The sequence below is a fragment of the Lepus europaeus genome, chromosome 2 (assembly GCF_033115175.1).
Source record: "Lepus europaeus isolate LE1 chromosome 2, mLepTim1.pri, whole genome shotgun sequence".
Taxonomy (NCBI): domain Eukaryota; kingdom Metazoa; phylum Chordata; class Mammalia; order Lagomorpha; family Leporidae; genus Lepus; species Lepus europaeus.
This window is the reverse complement of record NC_084828.1, coordinates 132,512,937-132,536,510: the sequence shown is the minus strand read 5'-3', so window position 1 is coordinate 132,536,510 and position 23,574 is coordinate 132,512,937. Positions and strand designations below refer to the sequence as shown.

Sequence of the window (23,574 nt, the reverse complement as noted above, 5' to 3'; positions counted from 1 at the left end):
ATGGGACACAGAGCCTTGGACCTGAGTACATGGATCACAGTCCACACATGTGGCTGCCAAACATCTGTCCAGCACTGCCAAGCTTTCAAAGACAGAGCTTCCTGGGCACCCCCACACATCCTGAATCCAAGGGCGTTGGTAAGTGTGGGTCATCTTCTTAGGCTGTAAATAGCGCGTGTGGATCTAGGAGCTTCAGTTAAGCTACTGGACAGTTTGGTTACCAAAGAAGTGTAAGACCACATTGGAAAATAGCATTTGCTTGAAAGTCCGCAGCTCCAAAAAGAATGGGTCCTCGGGGGTGCTTCACGTAGCTCCCTCCATTCAAATTCTACCCCTTCTCAGGGCACTGCTCAGACCTGGCCTCCTCGTGGGACTTCTCCATGCACACTCTCTTTCTCCATCACTCCTGGAGTTTGAGCTGATGGCTTTGGAAAACTGCTCCTCACATAGGTTACTCACAAGAATGCATCTAAACCCCTGGAAATCAGCCATTCTCACATGGGCTTGTTTATTATTTCCCAAAGCACCCAACACGGCTAGTGTAGTGAGGCTGAGACTGACGCTGGCAGGCCGCTTCAGCAGGGCCTCCTGGGAGAGCAACGCCTGGGCGGAGTGACCGTGGCCCAGAATTCGACATGCAGAAATGGAATTAGGAGTGAGCAGGCTCCGCCAGATGACTGCATGTCAACCAGACTCACCTGCAGACTGATCCCCACAAGTGACGGCCGAATTATTCCTTTCCTCTGGGCTGATAGGAGTTTGCAGTGGCCTGGAGAGACAGCTATCATCCCAAGCAATTGTTATAGCGGCAGGAATGCAAACAGGCAAGGACAATAAACACAGTACATGCAGCAAGTGACATGGAAAACGACAAAACCAGCACAGTGCCTTCTAGGAGCGACCTTTCGGTCTTCATCCTGATTTTTTTCTCTTGATTCGAAACAGTAGAGGCCTCCCTGGAAGTTGTGAAGTGGAGGACGGTGCGTTCCCAGGGGTGAAGTTAAGGCCCCGAGGAGGGTCACCTGCTTCCAGGGTTCCACATCCTAAATACGGTCTTTCTGCCTTCTTGTCCCAGGGAAAATTGTCATCACCTAGGGGAGGTTATCAGATCTGTGGCACCCAGGATACTATGAAGGCCCCAACTGGTGGGAAACTTTTTACTGACTGTACATTGAAGTCATTTAATTTCCAGAAACATACCATTCAATTGAAGAAACTAATAAAACTAGTTAGTCAAATATAAAATGCTAAGGAAACTCCAATGGTTATAATCCAGCTGTTAACCAGCTAACCTGATTCTACCAGTGGAGATGGAGCTTGTGATACAGGTTATAAATAGCAGCCTAAACCTATAAAGCTAAGCATAACTGACAACATTGCATGATTATATTTAATTTTTAATGGAATTTATTTTTTAAAGCAGTTTTAGATTCATAGCAGAACTGAGGAGAAAGTGTCAAGTTCCCACATACTCCCTTTCCCACTCCCTAGACACCCAGCCCCACCCTCCACCGACATCCTGCACAGGTGCCTACATTTATTAAAGTCGATGGGGCAACACTGACACATTATCACCTAAAGTTGATAGTTTACATTATGGTTCACTTGGTGTTGTACATTCTGTAGGTTTCATATTGAATTTTAAATTATAAAATGGCACCCCAAAATGAGATCATCTCCCAAAGATGTTATTGTAGGTGCTCAAAAGCAACAGACTGTCACTGAGCCGGCTGAAAGTCTTCCAAAATAATTGTCCTAGGAACCCAACACAACCCCCCAATCAGGTTAGGTCTTGATGCACCTAGATGCATCTAGGAATATGTATGAAGACAAGCAAAGGAATAGCTCACTGAGAAGTAGAGAATCTCATGGTTATTCCTAGTGGCACAGCCAGATAATCGCAAATCGTCACACTTCTAATTCATAAACCATTTAAGGGTTCTGTTTTTAAAAAAGATTTATTTGGGGGACAGTTCCATGGCATAGAGGTTAAGCTACCACCTGCTGCGCTGGCAATCCATGTGGTCACCAGTTCAAGTTGTGGCTGCTCCATTTCCAATCCAGCTCTCTGCTAATGTTGCCTGGGAAAGCAGCAGAAAATGGCCCAAGTACTTAGGACCTATGCCCACGCGGGAGACCCAGAAGATCTGGCTCCTGGCTTCTGTCTGGCCCACTTCCAGCCATTGGGGCCACTGGGAAGTGAATCAGCAGATGGAAGACATTCCTGTCTCTCCATCTCTGTAACTCTACCTCTCAAATAAATAAACAAGTCTTTTTTCTAAGATTTATTTATTTATTTGCAAGTCAGAGTTACACAGAGAAAGGAGAGGCAGAGAGAGAGAGAGGTCTTCTATCCGATGGTTCACTCCCCAATTGGCGGCAATGGCCAGAGCTGCACCAATCCGAAGTCAGGAGCCAGAAGCCTCCTCCGGGTCTCCCACACAGGTACAGGGACCCAAGGACTTGGGCCATCTTCCGCTGCTTTCCCAGGCCACAGCAGAGAGCTGGATCAGAAGTGGAGCAACCAGGTCTTGAACTGGCACCCATATGGGATGCTGGCGCCTCAGGCCAGGGTGTTAACCCGCTGAGCCACAGCACCCGCCCCAATAAACAAGTCTTAAAAAAAAAAAAAAGACTCTGAAGGTGTTTCATTTTTATAGTGCAACATAATTTACAAGTTCCTTGAAATGGGCAGACCAACAGAGAGAGGAGAGACAGAGAAAGAAATTTCCATCCTCTGCCTCACTCCCCATAGGGCCACAATGGTCAGGACTGGGGAACGCCATCCAGGTGTCTCATGTGGGTGGTTTGTCCCAGGTAGCTGCTGACACTGGTGAAGCAGATGGAAACCCCACCCACAACCTGGAGCCATTGCCAGAGAATCCCAGGGAGCAGCTGAGCCACAGGCAACCCACATGCAGAAGAGGAGTATTTACTACTATAAACCCCCAGACTTCTAAGACTGTTTGCTATGCAGCAAAAATTAACACATAGACTAAACATATAGTACCTGAAACTGTGATTGGCACACGTCAATCCTAATTATCTCAAGGAACTTTTAAATTGTATTGCACTATAAAAATGAAACACCTTCAGAGTCTTTGCTTAAAGATAATGGAAAATATAAAATGCTGTGTGTCCCTCAATATCAAAAAATACTGCCATTTTCATTTACCTAGGTCAGATTAAACCTACTTTGAGTACCAGCTATTAGCTGCAAGAAGTCTTTTTTTCAGTCCCATCCCTTGTTTGCATAGCACAAATCCTGAGACTTGGATCATTCCAAAGAGAGGGGAAGAGCCAGATTTTCAGACAACTTACGGAAGTAATGCTGATTTCCAAAGTGTTTTGTACCTTTCCTGGATACCTATGACCTCAAAATATGTGATTAACACATGCTGTCTGGATGGTTAGAGTCTCAGAGAGTAAATGCCACCCATTGTCTTAATTTATATTTGTATTCCTAATTACTTAAATTGGAATTAGAATTAAGAGGATTTTACAGGGCTATTTGGAAGGAATAGTAATTTTGGAAAAAAAATGGGAGATGGTCTATCACCATTTTAATTTAATGTATCCTTAAAAAATGTAATCAGACTAGTGCAAAAATACAGAAGAGAATTTGTCTTAAGTGATATACAAGTTTGTGCATATGCAATTAAGTATATAAAGTGTATTGAAAACCATTGAAAGAAGAGCATCATTCTTTGAGGGGCAATTTGGCAACACTTATCAAGAGCCATAAAGGGTTTACAAGCAAAGACCTTGTAATCTCATTCTTAGGAATAAATCTAAACCAATAAGTCTTTTAATGGTATATTTATAAAGACATTATAGCCATCTCTAGTAATGAGAAGTAAAAAATAATCTAAACATTCTATAATAAGAAGTATTTAGTTAGTTTGGGCATATAATTTTTTGAGAAAATTATGCAATATATTAAAAATAAGCATTGGAGAACCATTAAAAACTGAACAAATGAAAAGAAGACTCAAAATAATGTGAACTAAAAAAACATAGTGCAAAAATGTGGTCTGTGGCTGAAGAGTGAAAATGGAACACAGACAAAAAGCTTGAGTGTAACGTTTTATATTTCACATTTTTATTAATCTTAGGAGCACCTTTTGTAAAAGTAAAATCATCAGACAAAACTATATGTTGCTTTGTACTGGAAAAAAAAATGTAAGTGCCTAAATATTATAGTAGAGTGTGGTTGGATCCACCTCTAGGTCCCACAAGGAAAGTGAGCAGGCTGGTATTGGTTCTCACCCCAAGATCATCCAGACACCAAGAAAGCTATGAGAAATCCCTGGGATAAAGTCAAGGTTGTGGAAGGGGCCGGCACTGTGGCATAGCAGGTAAAGCTGCAGCCTGCAGTGCCAGCATCCCATATGGGCGCCGGTTGGAGACCTGGCTGCTCTACTTCCAATCCAGCTCTCTGCTTATGGCCTGGGATAGCAGTAGAAGATGGCCCAAGTCCTTGGGCCCCTACACCCATGTGGGAGACCCTGAAGAAGCTCCTGGCTCCTGGCTTCAGATCAGCTCAACTCTGGCCATTGCAGCCATCTGGGGAGTAAACCAGATGGAAGATCTCTCTGTGTGTCTCTCTCTCAAAGAAATAAATAAAATCTAAAAACCAGAAAACAAAAACGACGAGCCACAGACCCAACCAGAGAAGATGTCAGAGAAAAATGAATATCTGGGTTCCAGTTCTATCAGAAGAAAAAATATTGACACCAATAATTCTATATCAGCTTAACTGTATCACTATAAGACAAAAAATAGATTAAAAAGAGTAATGAAGATATTTTAAAATTCTAATAGTTAAAATAAAAAGCTCTAAAATGAGAGATATTTATAAAGAACATCACTAAGGAAGAAATTAGAAAAGGCAAGGAAGTGAGAACTAAAACTCAGTGGTTGTAAAAATGAGAACCAAAGTGTTAAAAATCCAAATGATAAGAATCACAGAAAGAGGAAATTTTTTTAAAAGAGGAAGAAATAATGTAGACAAGTGTCCCAAATTTTTAAAGAGATGGAAGGCCCTGAACTGAATATCCTATAGAGTACCAAAGAGGAGAAATAAAGAAAAAAATCCACACATTATACTAAAATTGAGGAATAAATTTGGTTTAAAAGACAAAGAGAAAATTCTAAAAGCAGCAAAAAAAAAAAAGGCAGAGGAGGAGGAAGAGGAGAAAATGCATATCAAGCAAACATCAATCAAATTACTCAAAAACAAAGTTGGGGTAGGCATTTACCCCAGTGGTTAACAACCATGCAACCTTGGGGCCTGAGCTGTGACACAGAAAGTTAAGGCTCTGCCTGTAGCAGCAGCATCCCATATGGGCACTGGTTCAAGTCCTGGCTGCTCCACTTCTGATCCAGCTCCCTGCTCATTGTATGGCCCAGGTGCTTGGGCCCCTGCACCCATGTGAGAGACCCAGATGAAGCTCCTGACTCCTGGCTTCAGCCTGGCCCTCCTCTGGCTGTTGCAGCCATTTGGAGAGTAAACCAGCAGATGGAAGATATTCTCTCTCTCTCTCTCTCTCTCTCTCTCTCTCTGTATTTCTGCCTTTCAAATGAATGAATAAATCTTAAAAAAAAAAAAAATGCTTCCCACACTACAGTCCCTGGTTTCATTGCCAGCTCTGCCTCTGGACTCCTATTAGTGCAGAGTCTGGGAGGCAGTGGTATTGACCTGAATACAGTGCCAGGCTCCAGGCTTTAACCCTGGCCCAGCCCTGGCCATCATAGGGCATTTGGGTAGTGAATCAGCAGATGGGAGATGTATCTGTCTTTCTGCTTCTCAAATTTAAAAAAAAAAAAATATTTTAAACATTAACATTTCAATTTAGCAGGAAAGAACAACTTCCTCATTTAACAAATGAATAAATGATGCCAGAAAACTGCTATCCATTCAGGTTAAAAAAAAAAAAAAAAAAAAAGCTGACAAGAGAACACTGTGCACTGTGGAAGCAGAATTTCCAAAGTATTGGAGGAAAATAACTTACAATTTAGACCCAAGTTTCAGTAAAATCCAAGGGTTGGATAGTCACAGCCTTTAAGGTCTAATAAGATTTGCCATGCAAAGGCCCATGTTGAAACATGGCAGAGTGGACAGTCAGAGAGAGAGACAGAGAGAAAGGTCTTCCTTTTGCTGTTGGTTCACCCTCCAATGGCCGTCGCGGCCGGCGCACCACGCTAATCTGAAGGCAGAAGCCAGGTGCTTCTTCTGGTCTCCCATGGGGTGCAGGGCCCAACAGAGAGAAAGGTCTTCCTTTTGCTGTTGGTTCACCCTCCAATGGCCGCCGCACCACGCTGATCTGAAGGCAGGAGCCAGGTGCTTCTTCTGGTCTCCCATGGGGTGCAGGGCCCAAGCACTTGGGCCATCCTCCACTGCACTTCCTGGCCACAGCAGAGAGCTGGCCTGGAAGAGGGGCAACCGGGACAGGATCGGTGCCCCGACCGGGACTAGAACCCGGTGTGCTGGCGCCACAAGGTGGAGGATTAGCCTAGTGAGCCACGGCGCCGGCAGGATAAAATTCTTTAAAAAAGGACTAAACCGGGATCAGCATTGTGGCATAGTGGGTATGAGTGCTGGTTCTTTCCCGGCTGCTCTACTTACAATTCGGCTCCCTGCTAATAGCCTGGGAAAAGCAGTGGCCCTTGCTACCCACATGGAGGACCTGGGTAAAACTCCTGGCTCCTAGCTCCTGGCTTGTGGTCATTTGGAGAGTGAACCAGCAGATGAAGACCTCTCTCTCTCTCTCTCTCTCTCTCTCATTCTACCTTTCAAATAAATAAAATAAATCTTTACCAAAAAAATACAAATCAAAGAGACCAAATACTTTGGTAGACTTGGTTGCTCTCTTGCAGACAGAGAAAAAGAGACAGAGACAGTCGTAAGCAAGACTCTCCTCTTGTAATAACCCCTAAAGACAGGTTTAGATAGGATCAGTGCATGGAAGGTTGGTTTCTCATAAGGAATTGAGAACATTTTAAACAGTAGAGCCCAGCAAACCAGACAGAGAACTTTGCAACAGTTCTTTGCAAGAGAAGGTTATTGCCCCAGAGTGCATATTAACTACCTCACTGAGCACACTGATTAATCCAGTTGACTCAAAATTTTCACAACACTATTTTATCAAGAAAGGGAGCAATACTTTCATATACATTCTGGTATATATGGTACTTATTTCATTGTGGATTAATGAACAATTCCTGGATTAGAATGTTGAACAGACATACCATTAGTGTAAGGGCAAAGGAAGGAAGTGAGTCAAAAGATATAGACATGCCAGGCTGTGGCGTAGCCCGCAAAGCCACCGCCTGCAGTGCCCACATCCCATATGATTGCCAGTTCAACTCCCGGCTGCTCCACTTCTGATCCAGCTCCTACTAATGTGCCTGGGAAAGCAGCAGAAGATGGCTCAAGTGCTTAGGCCCCTGCACCCATGTGGGAGACCTGGAAGAAGCTCCTGGCTCCTTGCTCCTGGCTTCAGATCAGCCCAGCTCCAGGCATTGCAGCCATTTGGGGAGTGAACCAGTAAATGGAAGACCTCTCTCTCTCTCTACCTCTGCCTATCTGTAACTCTGCCTTTCAAATAAATAAATCTTTAAAAATATATAGACAGGGAAAAAAAAAACAAATAATAAAGTACCCAAGGCGCGTGTGGCAGGGGGCAGGTGGGGAAGGACCACCAGTGAGATCCTGAGGCCAGGCTCACATGACCGTCCCTGCCCTGGGGCCCCCAGCACCCACAGGGTCGTCCCAGCCCAGCACAGGTGATCCTCATCTTCAACATCCACGAGCAGCGCGGCTCTCCAAGATCTACCAGTGCTACAGTGAAAAGACAAACAGCAAGTCATCAGGGAGATGTTCCATTTGGTATCTAAGAGAGATGACCATGTAATTTCCTAGAAGGAAGATTATTAGAGGACCTGACAACAAGCTGACTTACAGACATTATGCAACGTCACATTTTGTCTTCTCTGTGGATTCTTTAGAAAGTGAACTTGACATTTTAGATCTAATTCAAGTGTTTGTGAAAGCATTAGACCAGTGTTTTGAAAACTTCTATGAGCCAGATTTGATTTTCCATGTAGACAAGGTTCTCAATATTCTTGAAGAAATGGTGATGGGGGGAATGGTGTGAGAGACCAACATAAATGAGATCGTTACACAATTGATGCACAGAGATCCGAGGCTGGCTCAGCAGAAGCCCAGCCCGTGTTGTATCAGCTGTAAAGAGTATGAATCTTCCTGAGATCCCAAGAAACATTAACATTGGTGACATCAGTATAAAAGTTCCAAAATATACCCTCTTTTAAATAAAAAAAATTAAAAGGCCACTCCCAGGTAAAATCCAGTGGGAAAACCCAAAAATAGAGGAGGAGAAGCTTAAGTTTCACTCTTCGATTTGAGTCAAGGAACTGGATAGAAGTAGTGTAAAATCAGTTTGGAAGTTCAAGTTGCTTTTCTTGCTCGGTGATTTTAAAGAAATTGCGTAATTCCATTGTGATTTTCTTTCTTTCCTGCCCTGTATTCCTGGGTCCTCCCCCAAGGCATGACTTGTGCATTGGCCACCCCACTGTGTCCCACAGTGCTGGGGCTGTTTCTTTAATGATGTAGCACTCGGATATCTGTGTTTGTGTGGCCCACAAGTTCTTTCTGCTCTTTGTCACCATTGTTATTTAAAGAATCAAGTATGTATTGACTGAAAATGTTATGACCTTTTTCTCTTTCTGTTTATTTGCTATCTAGCAATAACTTTTTAATACCCTCTGATTCAACAAAGTAAATGAAAGTATATTTTATCTGTTAAAAAATAAAACAAACATACCCAAATATATTAATAATTAGCATAAATGAATATGAACCAAACCAAAAGATAAAATTACAATTTATTTTTATGATAATGTAAACTATGCTGCTTATAAAAGACTTTATTACTTAAAATATAAAACACACAAAGGTAAATAAAAGCATATGGGGCCGCCACAGTGGCATAGCTGGTAAAGCCACTGCCTGCAGTGCTGGCATCCCATACGGGCACCAGTTCCAGTCCCAGCTGCTCCACTTCCAATTCAGCTCTTTGCTATGGCCTGAGAAAGCAGTGGAAGATGGCCCAAGTCCTTGGGCCCCTGTACCTGCGTGGGAAACCCAGAAGAAGCTCCTGGCTCCTGCCTTCTGATTGGCATAGCTCTGGCTGTTGAGGCCATCTGGGGAGTGAACCAGCAGATGGAAGACCTCTCTTTCTTTCTTTCTCTCTCTCTCTGCCTCCGCCTCTCTGTAACTCTGCCTTTCAAATAATGAATAAATCTTTAAAAAAATAAATAAATAAATAAAATAAAAGGATATAACATAAGATACCTGGCAAATAAAAAAAGAAGTTGTAGCTATACTAATATAGAAGACAAAGGCTAGGGGTCAGCATTGTGATACAGTAGGTTAAGCTTCACTAACTACACCAGCATCCCATATCAGAGAACTGGTTTGAGTCCCAGCTGCTCTGTTTCCAATCTTGCTACCTGCTAATGCACTTGGGAAAACAACAGATGCTGACTCAATTACTTACACCCCTGCCACCCATGTGAGAGACCCAGATGGCGTTCTGGTTCCTGGTTTTAGCCTGGCCTAGCTTTGGCTGTTGAACCCATTTGGGAAGTGAACCAGCAGATGAAAGATATCTCTCTCTCTCTCTCTCTCTCTGCACTTCCTCTCCCTCTCTGTCGCTCTGATTTCAGATGAATAAATAAATCTTTTTTTAAAAAGGGAAAAGAAATAAAGGTTCAGGTACAACATATGAGGGACATTGTACACAGCATTAAGGACAGATAAATCAATTCACAACCTAATTCACTTCTTTATGAACATGAAGTCATTTTAAGTATGTGATTAACCAATAATCACTTTAGTGTATATGAAGTCAATTTTATTGAATGTGCAGGGAGAGCATAATAAATCTACTACCATAGTAAGAGACTTCAACATACCTGTCTCCATTATTGACAACTCAAAATGGAAAAAAAAAAAAGCAGAGATACACAGATCGGAACAACACAATCAGAAAGCTTAACCTAACAGATATATATTGAATTCTGCATCCAACAACCAAAATAGTACATATCATTCTCAAATATGTATGACTATGCATGAACACCTATCATGAACTAGGCCATAAAGAAAGCCTCAACTATTTTACCGCCCCCCCAAAAAAGTATGCAGGGGCCAGTGTTGTGGTATAACAGGTTAAGTCGCAGTTTGTGACCCTGGCATCCCATATTAGGGCTCTGGTTCGAGTCTCAGCTGCTCCACTTACCTATCAGTTCCCTGCTAATATACCTGGGAAAGCAGCAAATGATGGCTCAAGTACTTAGTCCCTTGCCACCCATGTGGGAGACGTGGATGGAGTTCCAGGCTCCTGGCCTTGGGCTGGCCCAGCTCCAGCTGTTGTGGGTATTTGGGGAGTGAACCAGTGGATAAAAGATCTCTCTCTTTCAAACAAATAAGTTGCTTAAAAAAAGAAAAAAAAAGTTCATACCAGTCCATAGCAGCAAAAAAAATAGAAACATCACAAATCTCCATCCACAGGAAAGTGGATAATGAGCAGATCATGGCTTGTACACACAGCAGTCAAATCTGATGAACTAGACAGGGACAGGCTGCCATGGGCAGCCCCAGGCAAAATGGTACTAACATGAAAAAGGAAACCCTCTAAGGAGAATTTGGCATGAAACTCTGGCAAAGATAAAAACAAGTAAAATACAAGTTACATAGGAACAGAGATGCAACTAATCTACATATCACCCCCCACACACACACAAAAAAAAAGGTTTCAATTTCCAGGAAGCTGGAGCAGGTATACACTTTTCCCTATTCCTCTAGCCAAGTACAAGAAACCCTGGATATAAAGCAAACATCAGAAGGCTCTGAACAATGGAGAAGCTAACACAGGCAGGTTAGGGACACGGAGACCCAAGGAAGGACCTGGGGGTGACTGCCAAGATTTCTTTTATTTTGTCATATAGACAAGGCAAATCTCCACTGGATTAAGACACTGTGTTTTGGATGTTTATTAAGGCAGCATAGTCTAGCCTACCCTGAATAACATAGATGCTACAGAAAGACCTCCTCCCCTCAGAAGGCTGCAAAGTTGCAATAGTGAAGACTGGAACTGGCAATTCATTGGCAAACCCTAGGATTAGTGGTCAGTGTTAGCAGAGCCCTTGAACTGGGTTGAGGAACACTGTTATCAGTGTTTAAGCCATGAATGAGCTGGCACTGGATCACAGCAAACCCGATGGCTGAAAAGAAGGCAGCAAGATGCTCTGCCCCTCCCCACTGTCTGTCCTGGCTCAGAAACGCCAAGACAGTGCCAACAAAATCTGGAGCAGCCACCACTTCGCTCCTGCAGATCTGCTTGCAAAGCTGCTTCCACCTGGTGCTGTGTCCTCCCCTCTACCTTTATCCCAGTCTCACTGGACTTTACGAAAAACGGTGATAGCTATATACTTTTAAAATTTGTATTTATTCATTTTATTTCTTTGAGACACAGAGGCAGACAGACAGGGAGAGCACTACCATCCACTGATTCACTCTCCAAATGCCCACAACAGCCAGGGATAGGCAGGCCAAAAGTAGGAGCCCAGAACTCAATCCACATCTCTCACGTAAGTGACAGGGACCCAACCACTTGAGCCATCACTTGCTGTCTCCCAGGATGTACATTAGCAGGAAGCTGGAATTGGGAGCAGAGCCAGGACCTGAACCCAGGTACTCAGATAGGGAATGCTGGAACCTTCCAGTCTCCGTGAACTCCAATTATTAGACTCTTCTCTTATAATTAAACCGAACTTACGCAGTGTTTACTCCTTTATTTACATCTACTTGGAGAGAGAGACAGAAAGAGAGAGAGAGAGAGAGAGAAATCTTCCATCCACTGGTTCACTCCACAAAAGGCCACAACAGCCAAGGATGTGCCAAGCAGAAGCCAGGAGTCCAGAACTCCATCCAGGTCCCTACATGGTGGCAAAGACCCAAACACTTCAGCCATAACCTGCTGCCTCCCAGGATGCATCAGCAGGAAGCTGGATCACAAGCAGAGCAGCTGGGACTCCAACCCCCAACAAGCTCTGTGATATGGAGTGCAGGCATCCCAAGTGACAGCTCAACCCACAGTGTTACAACGCATGCCCCTTAGAGCTGAATTTGTCACTCTATCACCAGTTGTCAGTCCTAGTTCTATCCTCCAGAGAGAGAAACAATGTTCCAAATTAAAAGTCTTCAAATAATTTGGAGTAACTATTATATCTATACGTAAACCCCACAATTTTTTTACTTTTTGAGCCTAATTAACTCTGGCTATTTCAATCAATTTTTCCAACAGACAGATGTACAGCCTCATCCCTGTCTACTGCTTTTTTATTGTATCAAAATGTATGGATAAAATCATAAAAGAAAATCAGCTTAAAGATGGAATTGGCATAAGAGGTGAGATCAAATAATAGATGGTTATAATTTCCTCTCCTTTGTTTTTGGGAGATATTTTTTGTAAAATAATATAAGAGATTATAAGAAGAAAAAATTAATAGTAAAAAATAAATTAATTATCAAAAGGAGTTATCTTAATTCCTATACATCAAAGAACAATTTGGCAAATATTCAATCATAAGGCATAAAAATTGGCCCTTAAAAATTAACCTTATCAAGGATTCTTCATTAACATTGCATTTCCCTTGACAGTCACCCAAATGAGAAATGGAAAAAAAAATCCTCCTAAATATTTCCAAGTTCTATATTCACAATATAAAATATCTGAGCACACTACTAATTGGTTTTTAAGCAATTATATCTGATTTTTAGTTTATTCTTCATCCTAAGATCTAAAATTGAGCTCTAAAATTCTATGTATGAGATTTTTATTATGTCTTTTATGTGAGTCTATCTTCTGATGTCTCAAGAGAGATAGTAATATCAAAAATCATAAATTTCCTTTTAAAATTGACTATCACAAAATGACCAAACTTACTGTTGGTAATTATTAACCAACAAGAAACCTAAGGTTATATATAGTCCCATATTTATTCAAACAATATAGGGGCTGGTGCTGTGGCTCACTTGGTTAATCCTCTGCCTCCAGTGCCAGCATCCCATATGGGCACCAGGTTCTAGTCCCTGTTGCTCCTCTTCCAATCCTGCTCTCTGCTGTGGTCTGGGAAGGCAGTGGAGAATGGCCCAAGTGCTTGGGCCCCTGCACCCGCGTGGGAGACCAGGAGGAAGCACCTGGATCCTGGCTTCAGATCGGCGCAGCACCGGCCATGGCGGCCATTTGGGGAATTGACTAACAGAAGCAAGACCTTTCTCTCTGTCTCTCTCTCTGTCTATAACTCTTCCTGTCAAATAAATAATTTTAAAAAATGTAGAACAAAGCTCAGTTGGTCCTTATTTAAACTAACAAGTATTATTTTGAATTCATTTGCTTTATGAAGCATGCCTGAATCAGAGAATATTAAAAACAGTAACTGCAAAAGATTTTTAAATGTTTACAGGACAAAAATATTTCTATACCATTATCCTTTTTAAATCAGCTTTGGAAACTAATGCATAAGAAAATTTTTAAATAACAGTTTATGTTATTAACATGTAATGTTAGAAGAACATTAGATAATCCTTTAATTTGAAGTTCTTGGTAGGGTACATGGGGTTGCTGGGTTGGGAATGGTAGGCATAACTGTTTTGTTGAATCCCAAAGATTAGAAACCTATGAAAATATAATGTTTCAGGTTACCAATCTCATATCATTAAATAATTATCTAGTAGAGGAAAAGAGGTAAGCTATGTATGTCCCTCTAAGGCACTGTATAGTACTTTGCTATGGCACCATATGGTTCAGAATTGATTTTTGTTTTTCCAAGCCAAGTTTGAAATAAAATAAAATAAATTTCCTTCAATTCTCTGCCATTGAAAGAATTTGGATATTATATTAGGATCCTCTGAGTAAAGAGAACTAATAGGATGTGTGTACATAGAAAGAGACTGATTTTTTTGCCCCCCACCCCCCCCACACACGATTATTTAGGCTGGGAAGTCCAAAATCTGCAGGGTGGACCAGCAGTCTGGAGACCCATGGAAGAATCGTTATGGTTCAACTCCAGAGGCAACATGCTGGGAAAACGCCCTCTTTTTCAGAGCTGGTTGGTCTTTTTTCTGAAGAATTTCCACTGGTTGCATGAGACGCACACACATTATGTAGAGTAAGCTGCGTTACTCAGAGTCTACCAGCTTAAATGTTACTCTCATCTAAGAAATACCTTCACAGCAGCATCCAGACATGAGTCCCCTACTACGTAGCCTGGGCAGGTTGACGCAAAAAATTCACCATCACAGACACTCTGAATGGATTTCACAAAATACATAAAACTGCAGTAAAACATTTCTAGAAACATTTCTATCAAGGAAAAAGAAACTAACAATAAATATAACAGGATAAATGCTGTAGCATACACAAGTACAGAAAGAAACTTTTGCAAATGAATGCTTCCTGAATTTTATACATTAAATACAAAAGGAAGAAAACTATGAAATTTCATATTTCACATTGTTCTGCCATCCCAACATGGAGTTGGGGGTTATCTTCCATGTTATCAATGACATGAAAACTTTTCAACACTTCTAATCTTGTTAAGAGATTAGAAACCTCACACACACTAATACATTTTTTCCAATATTTGTTTTTCCATTTGAACTAAATTGCCTTAATATCTGAATCTCAAGTTGAAACTACTATGTTAAAATAGCATAAAAATGTTTCATCTGTATATGTGTATTGAATATACATTTTCCTTTTCTAGGATGTCATGAACTGAATGCCTGTTGTGCACAAACTAAAATGATCTGTCCTATACCCAAAGAAACACAAATGGAATCATGAATAGTTTTGTTGATGTTTCACAATTACAAGGCTATTTCAGGGCCAGTGTTGTAGCATAACAGGTTAAGCCACCGCCTACAATTCCAGCATCCCATACAGGCACTGCTTTGAGTCCCAGCTGCTCCACTTCCCATCCAGCTCCCTGCTCCCTGCTAATGTGCCTGGGAAAGCAACAGAAGAGGGCCCAAGTGCTTGGGTCCCCATATCCATGTGAGAGACCTGGATGAAGCTACTAGCTCCTGTCGTCAGCCTGGCCCAGCCCCAGCCATTGCAGCTATTTGGGAAGTGAACCAGTGGATGGAAGGTCTCTCTCTCCCTCTCCCTCTCCCTCTCCCTCTCCCTCTCCCTCTCCCTCTCCCTCTCCCTCTCCCTCTCCCTCTCCCTCTCTCCCTCTCTCCCTCCCTCTATGTAACTCTGCCTTTCAAATAAATAAAATCAATTTTTAAATAAAGAATATTTCAAAAACTTCATGAAGAAATGGAATTAAGAGGGCAAGCATTTAAACAGCAATAAATGCCACTTGGGATGCCTGAATCCCCTAGCAAAGTGCCTGGGTTCAAGTCCCTGCTCCACTCCCAACTCCAGCTTCCAGCTAATGCAGCAGATGAGGTTCAAATTCTTGGGTCTCTGCCACCCACGTGGTAGCCCCAGACTGAGTTGCAGTTTGCTGATTTCAGCTTGGTCCAGCCCCAGTTGTTGTGGCCATTTGAGAAGCAAACAACAGATGGAAGTAGGAGATAATGCTTATTTATAAATATTTCTCAACATTATATATATATATATTTATTTACTTTTATTTGAAAGATAAAGCAACATGGAGAAAAGAGGAGAGATCAAGCCACCAATTCACTCCCCAAGTGTCCACCACAGCAAGGGTTGGGCCAAACTGAACCCAGGGTCCTGGAACTGCATCTGGGTCTTCCAATGTGGGGGCAGGACCCAAGAACTTGAGCCATCAACTGCTGGCTTATATGATGCACACTAGCTGGAATCTGGATCAGAAATGGTGCCAAGACTCAAACCAGGCACTCCCCACTATGGGATGTGGGTGCTTCAAGAGGCGAGTTACCTGTTGTACCAAATGCTTGCTCACTTGCTCACTCTCTCTCTCTCTACTTTGAATGAAACAAAATAAATAAAACTTAAGAAAAAGAGAAAACTGAATTAAAAGATAAGTTTATTTCTTTCAAAATAACTTTTAAACCCATGCATAGTTTTTTCATGCTATGAACTTTCCAAGAGTCCCTCACGTGCCTTGTTTCTCTCACTGTTGGTATGTTCTTCACATATTCCTTCTTTAAAAGGAAATAGTCTGAAACAGTATATCCATTATCTCTGGGCTTTTCCTGCCAATCGTCTAATTGACTATAACTACGCTCTATTAGCTCTGTACATAATGTGCCAGATTTTCAGACCAGTCAGTAAAGACTTGGATGAGCCGCTACTCTGCATGGTGATGTTGGAGGAAGATGAGTGACAGCTCACTTTGAGGTATGAGAAGGCTGCTTTTGCTCCCCACTGCTGCGCTGTGCCTCAGTGTTGAACAAGCACACCCTGCATGTGCACTGTAACGGCTCAGGGTAACTGCTGTCTACCTTCTCTCCCTGTGCCCTACAGAATGACATCGTATCTGTGAAATTTCCTCAGACACGGCCTTGAACTTGTGAGGATTCTCGCTGATTTACTTTGAACTTTTCCCCTCTCTCTTCCTCTCTTTCTTGCTCATCTTTAAGATGTTTGTGTTCATTTTCTTTTTAAGGTGTTTTTCCAGAACAATTTTCATTCTTTTAAAACTTTTTAATATTCATTTACACCTTTATGTTTTTTAATTTTTTTTTACCTTTAATCCCCTCTACCTTTACATTCTAAACTTTCAGATCATGGGTGTTACTCTTTTATATTTTGTTTCTTTTACTACTACAGTTTTAATCTCTGATTCTTTATATTTTTATTTTAGATAATCTATCTTATCTATAATTTTAGTTTCCAATATTTTCTTTGTCAAGATTTAATTATCATTTTCAGATATTTTCTCTTTTAATTTCTTTTTTTAAGATTTATTTACTTATTTGAGAGGTAGAGTTACATACAGAGAGAGGGAGAGACAGACAGAAAGGTCTTCCATCTACAGGTTCACTCCCCAAATGGCTGCAACAGCCCAGAGCTGGGCCAATCCAAATACAGGAGCCAGGAGCTTCTTCCAGGTCTCCTATGTGAGTGCAGGAGCACAAGTATTTGGGCTATCTTCCACTGTTTTCCCAGGTGCATTAGCAGGGAGTTGGATTAGAAGTGAAGCAACCAAGACCCAACCAGTGCGCATATGGAATATGGAATGCCGGCACCACAGGCAGAGGCTTAAACCTACTACGCCACAGCACTTTCCCCTTCCCTTTTCTTTTTTTTTTTTTTTTTTTTTTTTTGCATCTCAAATCACTGTTGTCAGGCCAGCACCATGGCTCCATATGTTTATCCTCTGCCTGCAGCTCCAGCATCCCATATGGGTGCCAGTTCTAGTCCCAGCTGCCCCTCTTCCAGTCCAGCTCTCTGCTTTGGCCCAGGAAAGCCATAGAAGATGGCCCAAGTCCTTGGGCCCCTGCACCCACGTGGGTGACCAGGAAGAGGCACTTGGCTCCTGGTTTCAGGTCGGCACAGCTCTAGCCGTTGCGGCCATTTGGGGAGTAAACCAACGGAAGGAAGATCTCTCTCTATGTCTCTCCCTCTCACTGTCTGTAACTCAAACTCTCAAATAAAATAAATAAAATATTTTTAAAAATTCATTGTTGTAATCTCTCCATGATACTTTAGAGTAGCAAGTAGGAATCCTTCCTGGACAGAAGCCCTCACTCCAAACAGCTAAGCAGAATAAAATGTTGGATGGGGGTAGAAGATATTACATTTCTGAAAATACCAACTTGCAGCTTTCAGGTATAGCTAAATTAGAAATTTCAAGACCTTTCTCTCCATGTTTCCTTCCTTGGTAATGCTATTCCACACAGGTTCCACCAGCACCACCTACAGGGTGGCAAGAGGTCTACAACAGTTCAACCTATAACATCCTTCCTGGTTCAAGTTCCTCTAGAGGCACTGCTCCTACTCCTACACAGGACTGCAGATTCACTCTGACTGCTCCAACTGAGCCCTATGTTGCTTCCTGAAGCCTGGCTCCATCATGGGGTGAGAGTGGGAGCAGGGGAGTGACTTAGACATGCATGGGAACTGCCTACTCCTGGAGCTGAGGCTGGGTCAGCCTCAGTTGATATCTTGATTGATCATAGAAGAGGAAGATTCCTCCAAATGAGTAAAAGGATGGTGGGTAGGCAAAGGGTGACCAGTATCTGCTCATTCTCTTTGTGAAGATTTATTTTATGTATTTGAAAAGTAGAGTGACAGAGAGAGAGAGAGAGAGAGAGAGGGAGAGAGAGAGAGATCTTCCATCCATGATTTACTTCCCAAATGGCTACAATAGCCAGGGACTTGAATTGAGTTCAGGACTTCTAGCTTCTGCTTGGCCCAGACCTCTGGGAATTTAGAGAATGAACCAGGATTTGGAAGATCTCTCCATCTGTCTCTGTCTCCTTGCCTTTCAAATAAAATGAAAATAAATATTTTTTACACAAACCAAAAGACCCCACTAAGAGACTATTGAAACTCATAGGAGAGTTTGGAAATGTAACAGGATATAAAATCAACACACACAAAAAAATCAACAGCCTTTGTATACACAGACAATGCCACAGTTGAGAAAGAACTTCTAAGATCAATCCCATTCACAATAGCTATCCAAAAAATCAAATATCTTGGAATAAATTTAACCAAGGGCGCCAAAAATCTCTACAATGAGAATTACAAAACATTAAAGAAAGAAATAGAAGAAGATGGGGCCAGCACTGTGGCACAGCAAGTGCCGGCATCCGATATGGGTGCCCGTTCAAGTACTGGCTGCTCCACTTCCAATCCTGCTCTCTGCTATGGCCTGGGATAGCAGTAGAAGATGGCCCAAGTCCTTGGGCTCCTGCACCCCCATGGGAGACCAGAAAGAAGCACCTGGATCCTGGCTCTGAATCGGCATAGCTCCAGCAATTGCAGCTATCTGAGGAGTGAACCAGCAGATGAAAGAGCTCTCTCTGTGTCTCTACCTCTCTCTGTAACCCTGTCTTTCAAATAAATAAAATAAATCTTAAAAAAAAAAGAAATAGAACAAGGTACAAAAAAGTGAAAAAATCTTCCATGTTCACGATTTGTAAGAATCAATTTCACCAAAATGTCCATACTACCAAAAGTAATTTACAGATTCAATGTAATACCAATCAACATACCAAAGATGTTCTTCTCATATACAGAAAAAATGATGTTGAAATTCATATGGAAACACAGGAGACCCTGAATAGCTAACTTATATAACAAAAACAAAGCTGGAAGCATGACAACAGCAGATTTCAAGACATACTACAAGGCAGTTATAATCAAAACAGCCTGATACTGGTACAAAAACAGATGGATAGACCAATGGAACAGAATAGAAACACCTAAAATCAATCCAAGCATCTAAACCAATTTATCTTTGACAAAGGAACTAAAATTAATCCCTGGAGCAAGGACAGTCTCTTCAACAAATGATGCTGAGAAAACTGGATCACCACATGCAGAAGCATGAAGCAAGACTCCTACCTTACACCTTTCACTAAAATCCACTCAAAATGGATCTACTCAAAACTAAAGACCTAAATCTACAACCTGACACTATCAAATTATTAGAGAACATTGGGGAAACCCTACAAGACATCAGCATATACAAAGAGTTCTTGGAAAAGAACTCAGAGGTATAGGCAATCAAAGCCAAAATTGACAATTGGGATTACATCAAATTGAGAAGCATCTGTATTACAAAAGAAACAATCAGCAAAGTGAAGAGACAATGGACAGAATGGAATACTCACAAACTATACAACTGATAAAGGATTAATAACCAGAGTATGTAAAGAGGTCAAGAAACTCAACAACAACAAAACAAACAATACAATTAAGAAATGGACAAAGGACTTAAACAGACATTTTTCAAAAGGGGAAATCCAAATGGCCAACAGACACATGAAAAAATGCACAGGATCACTAGCCATCAGAGAAATGCAGATCAAAACCACAATGATGTTTCACCTCACCCCTGTTAGAATGGTTTACATAGAGAAATCAACAAGCAATAAATGCTGGTGAGGATGTGGGGGAAAGGGTACCCTAATCCACTGCAGGTTGGAATGTAAACTGGTAAAGCCACTCTGGAAGACAGTGTGGAGATACCTCAGAGGTCTGACTATAGACCTACAATATGACCCAGCCATACCACTCCTGGGAATCTAGCCAAGGGAAATGAAATCAGCATATGAAAGAACTATCTGTACCTCCATGTTTATCGCAGCTCAATTCACAATAGCTAAGATATGGAATCAACCCAAATGCCCGTCAACTGAAGACTGGATAAAGAAATCATGGGATATGTACACCATGGAATACTACACAGCAGTTAAAAAAAAAAAGGTCTGACTATTTGTAACAAAATGGATGAAACTGGAAAACATCATACTTAGTGAAATAAGCCAGTCCCAAAGGGAAAAATTCTATGTGTTTTCCTTGATCTGTGATAACTAATAGAGCACCTAAAAGGCAACATGTGGAAATGAAATTTACACTTTGAGAAGCAATGACTTTGAACAGCCTTTCTCTTTACTGCTGAGAAATAGCTTTTTCTATATTTTTTCTATATTTTTGTTCATCTTTTCTTTTCCTTTATAATATTTTCCTTATCTTTTTTCTTCCATATGAATCATTGAACTCTTTACTTAACATGGAGTTAACCATATATTTATAAAGTTAATTGAAAATAGATCTTAGTAAAGAATTAGAGTGAGAATAAGAAAGGAAAGAGGAAGAGGGGTGGGAGTGTGGGTGGGAGGGTGGGCACAGTGGAAAGAATTACCAAGATTTTAAAGCTGTAATTGTGAGATGTATTAAGTTCATAACTGCAAAGCAGTATAGTCCTGCATACACTCCTATGAACTTACTTCGAAGGGTACATCTTCACAACTTGCCATAGGACCTCAAATTCTCTTTTATTTTATTTTTTTTTATTTTTTTTTTGACAGGCAGAGTGGATAGTGAGAAAGAGAGACAGAGAGAAAGGTCTTCCTTTTGCCGTTGGTTCACCCTCCAATGGCCACTGCGGCCGGCGCTTCTCGTTGATCCGAAGCCAGGAGCCAGGTGCTTCTCCTGGTCTCCCATGGGGTGCAGGGCCCAAGCACTTGGGCCATCCTCCACTGCCTTCCCGAGCCATAGCAGAGAGCTGGCCTGGAAGAAGGGCAACTGGGATAGAATCCGGCGCCCCAACCAAGACTAGAACCTGGTGTGCCGGCCCCGCAAGGCGGAGGATTAGCCTGTTAAGCCACGGCACCGGCCTAGGACCTCAAATTCTCTTAAGCTGGCTGGTAAAAATAGCAGCTTAAGTGTTATAAAGATCAAATGGATAGGATTAAGTGGTGAAGTGAATATATAGATAGGATCTAGTGTTAGAATGATCATATAAATAGGACTAAACGTTTGGAAACAATAACAGAATTAAAAGGAGTAAAGGCTCCAACATGGGAAGCAGTCCATACAGCAGGCTCATAGAATGACAATCACTTTAACTAGTACTCCGACCTCAGAATCAGCCCTTAAGGCATTCTGGTCTGGCTGAAAAGCCCAGGGGGAGCATTTCAGGGATGGAAAGTCAAGACATTCTGGCAAAAAATGTTCAGATCGCACGCTCGCAAGTGGGCCCTGCCAGGTATCCCAGCTTTTGAGTCCTGTATCTTTAATCACATCCCCGTGGATACATCTCCATAAAGGACCCCTGTGGGTGAGACCCCAGTAGAAAGAAGTGGCCATCAAACAAAGATGTACTTTTCTCTGAAGGGAGGAGAGAACTTCCACTTTGCTTATGGCCTTGCTGAGCTAACAGATCCAAAAGGCTTCCATAGCCAAGTAAGTTCATGACAAGAGCCTTGGGTAATCACTTATGTCATACATAAGAGGGTTATTTATTAAATAAACAATAGGAGTCACTGTGTACTAACTTTCCCTATAGGACCTTGGTCCTCAAAGAGGCTTAATAGTAAAACTTGTTCTTAAGAATCACTTCCTTTTAGTGCATTAAATGGAGGATATCATATGTCTCATAAGTAACAGTTCTAAGAGCTCATAAAAGATGTATCATCCTTGGATTCTTCTTTGAAGACAATTAAGTTTCTAAAAGGAAAGAAGAGGGAGGAAGGAAGGGAAAAGAGGAAGGGGGGAAAGAAAGCAAAATCCCCTTTGAGAATCAATAACATAGAACAGCCCCTGTCTAGACTGTTGAGGAACAGTTCTCTTAGTTATTTTTATTCCATTCTTTCTTTTTCTTTTTCTTTCTTGGACTAAACAGGAGACAGAAGAGAAAGAGGTGGGGGAGAGTGGGTGGGAGGGCAGATATGGAGGGAAGAATTACTATGTCCCTAATGTTATATTTATGAAATACATACAAATAAAAAACTTAAAAAAACCAACAGTGGCATTTTTCAGATCCAATATACAAAGACCACCCCTTACCCCAAACAAGGCAGAGACTGTATTTTTGTCTCTGCCTTGTTTTTTTTTCCCAAAAACAACTTTTGTCTAAGGAATATAAACTTCATGTATTTCATATGCATAACTGTAGGAGTATAGTGATTCTTCCCACAATAGGCACCCTCCCACCCACACTCCCACCCCTCTTCCTCCTCCCTCTCCCATTCCCAGTCCCATTCTCCACTAAGATCAATTTTTCCATTAACTTTATTTTTCTTTTATTTTTTATTTTGACAGGCAGAGTGGACAGTGAGAGAGAGAGACAGAGAGAAAGGTCTTCCTTTTGCCGTTGGTTCACCCTCCAATGGCCACTGTGGCTGGTGCGCTGTGGCCGGCACACCGCGCTGATCCAAAGGCAGGAGCCAGGTGCTTATCCCGGTCTCCCATGGGGTGCAGGACCCAAGCACTTGGGCCATCCTCCACTGCACTCCTGGGCCACAGCAGAGAGCTGGCCTGGAAGAAGGGCAACTGGGACAGAATCCGGCACCCCAACTGGGACTAGAACCCGGTGTGCCAGCGCCGCTAGGTGGAGGATTAGCCTATTTAGCTGCAGTGCCAGCTCCATTAACTTTATACACATAAGACCAACTCTATACTAAGAAAACAGTTCAACAATTTGCACCAAAAAAAAAAAAAAAACCTGTTCCTCAACAGTCCAGACAAGGGCCGTTCAAAGTCATTGCATCTTGAAGTTGATTTCACTTCTTTTATTTTTTTAAGAAACTTAATTAACTTTAAAGAAGCACCAAGAATGATACATCTCTTGCCAGCACTTAGACATAATTGTAATATAACTCTTTGAGGACAGAGCTCCTGCATGGGAATTTAGTGCACAATGACTCCTGTTGTTAATTTAACAATTCACACTCTTACGTATCACGTCAGTGATCACCCAAGGCTCTTGACATGAGCTGCCTGGGCTATGGAAGTCTTTTGAATATACAAATTCCATCAATATTTAGGCATGCCATAAACAAAGTGGAAGTTCTCTCCTCCCTTCAGA

At 41.8% G+C, this 23,574-nt stretch overlaps 1 pseudogene; it reads left to right on the top strand.

The window, feature by feature from the left end:
• LOC133751776 (AP-3 complex subunit sigma-1-like) lies at positions 1 to 8,338 on the top strand (annotated as a pseudogene).
• Positions 8,339 to 23,574: the final 15,236 nt, after the last annotated feature.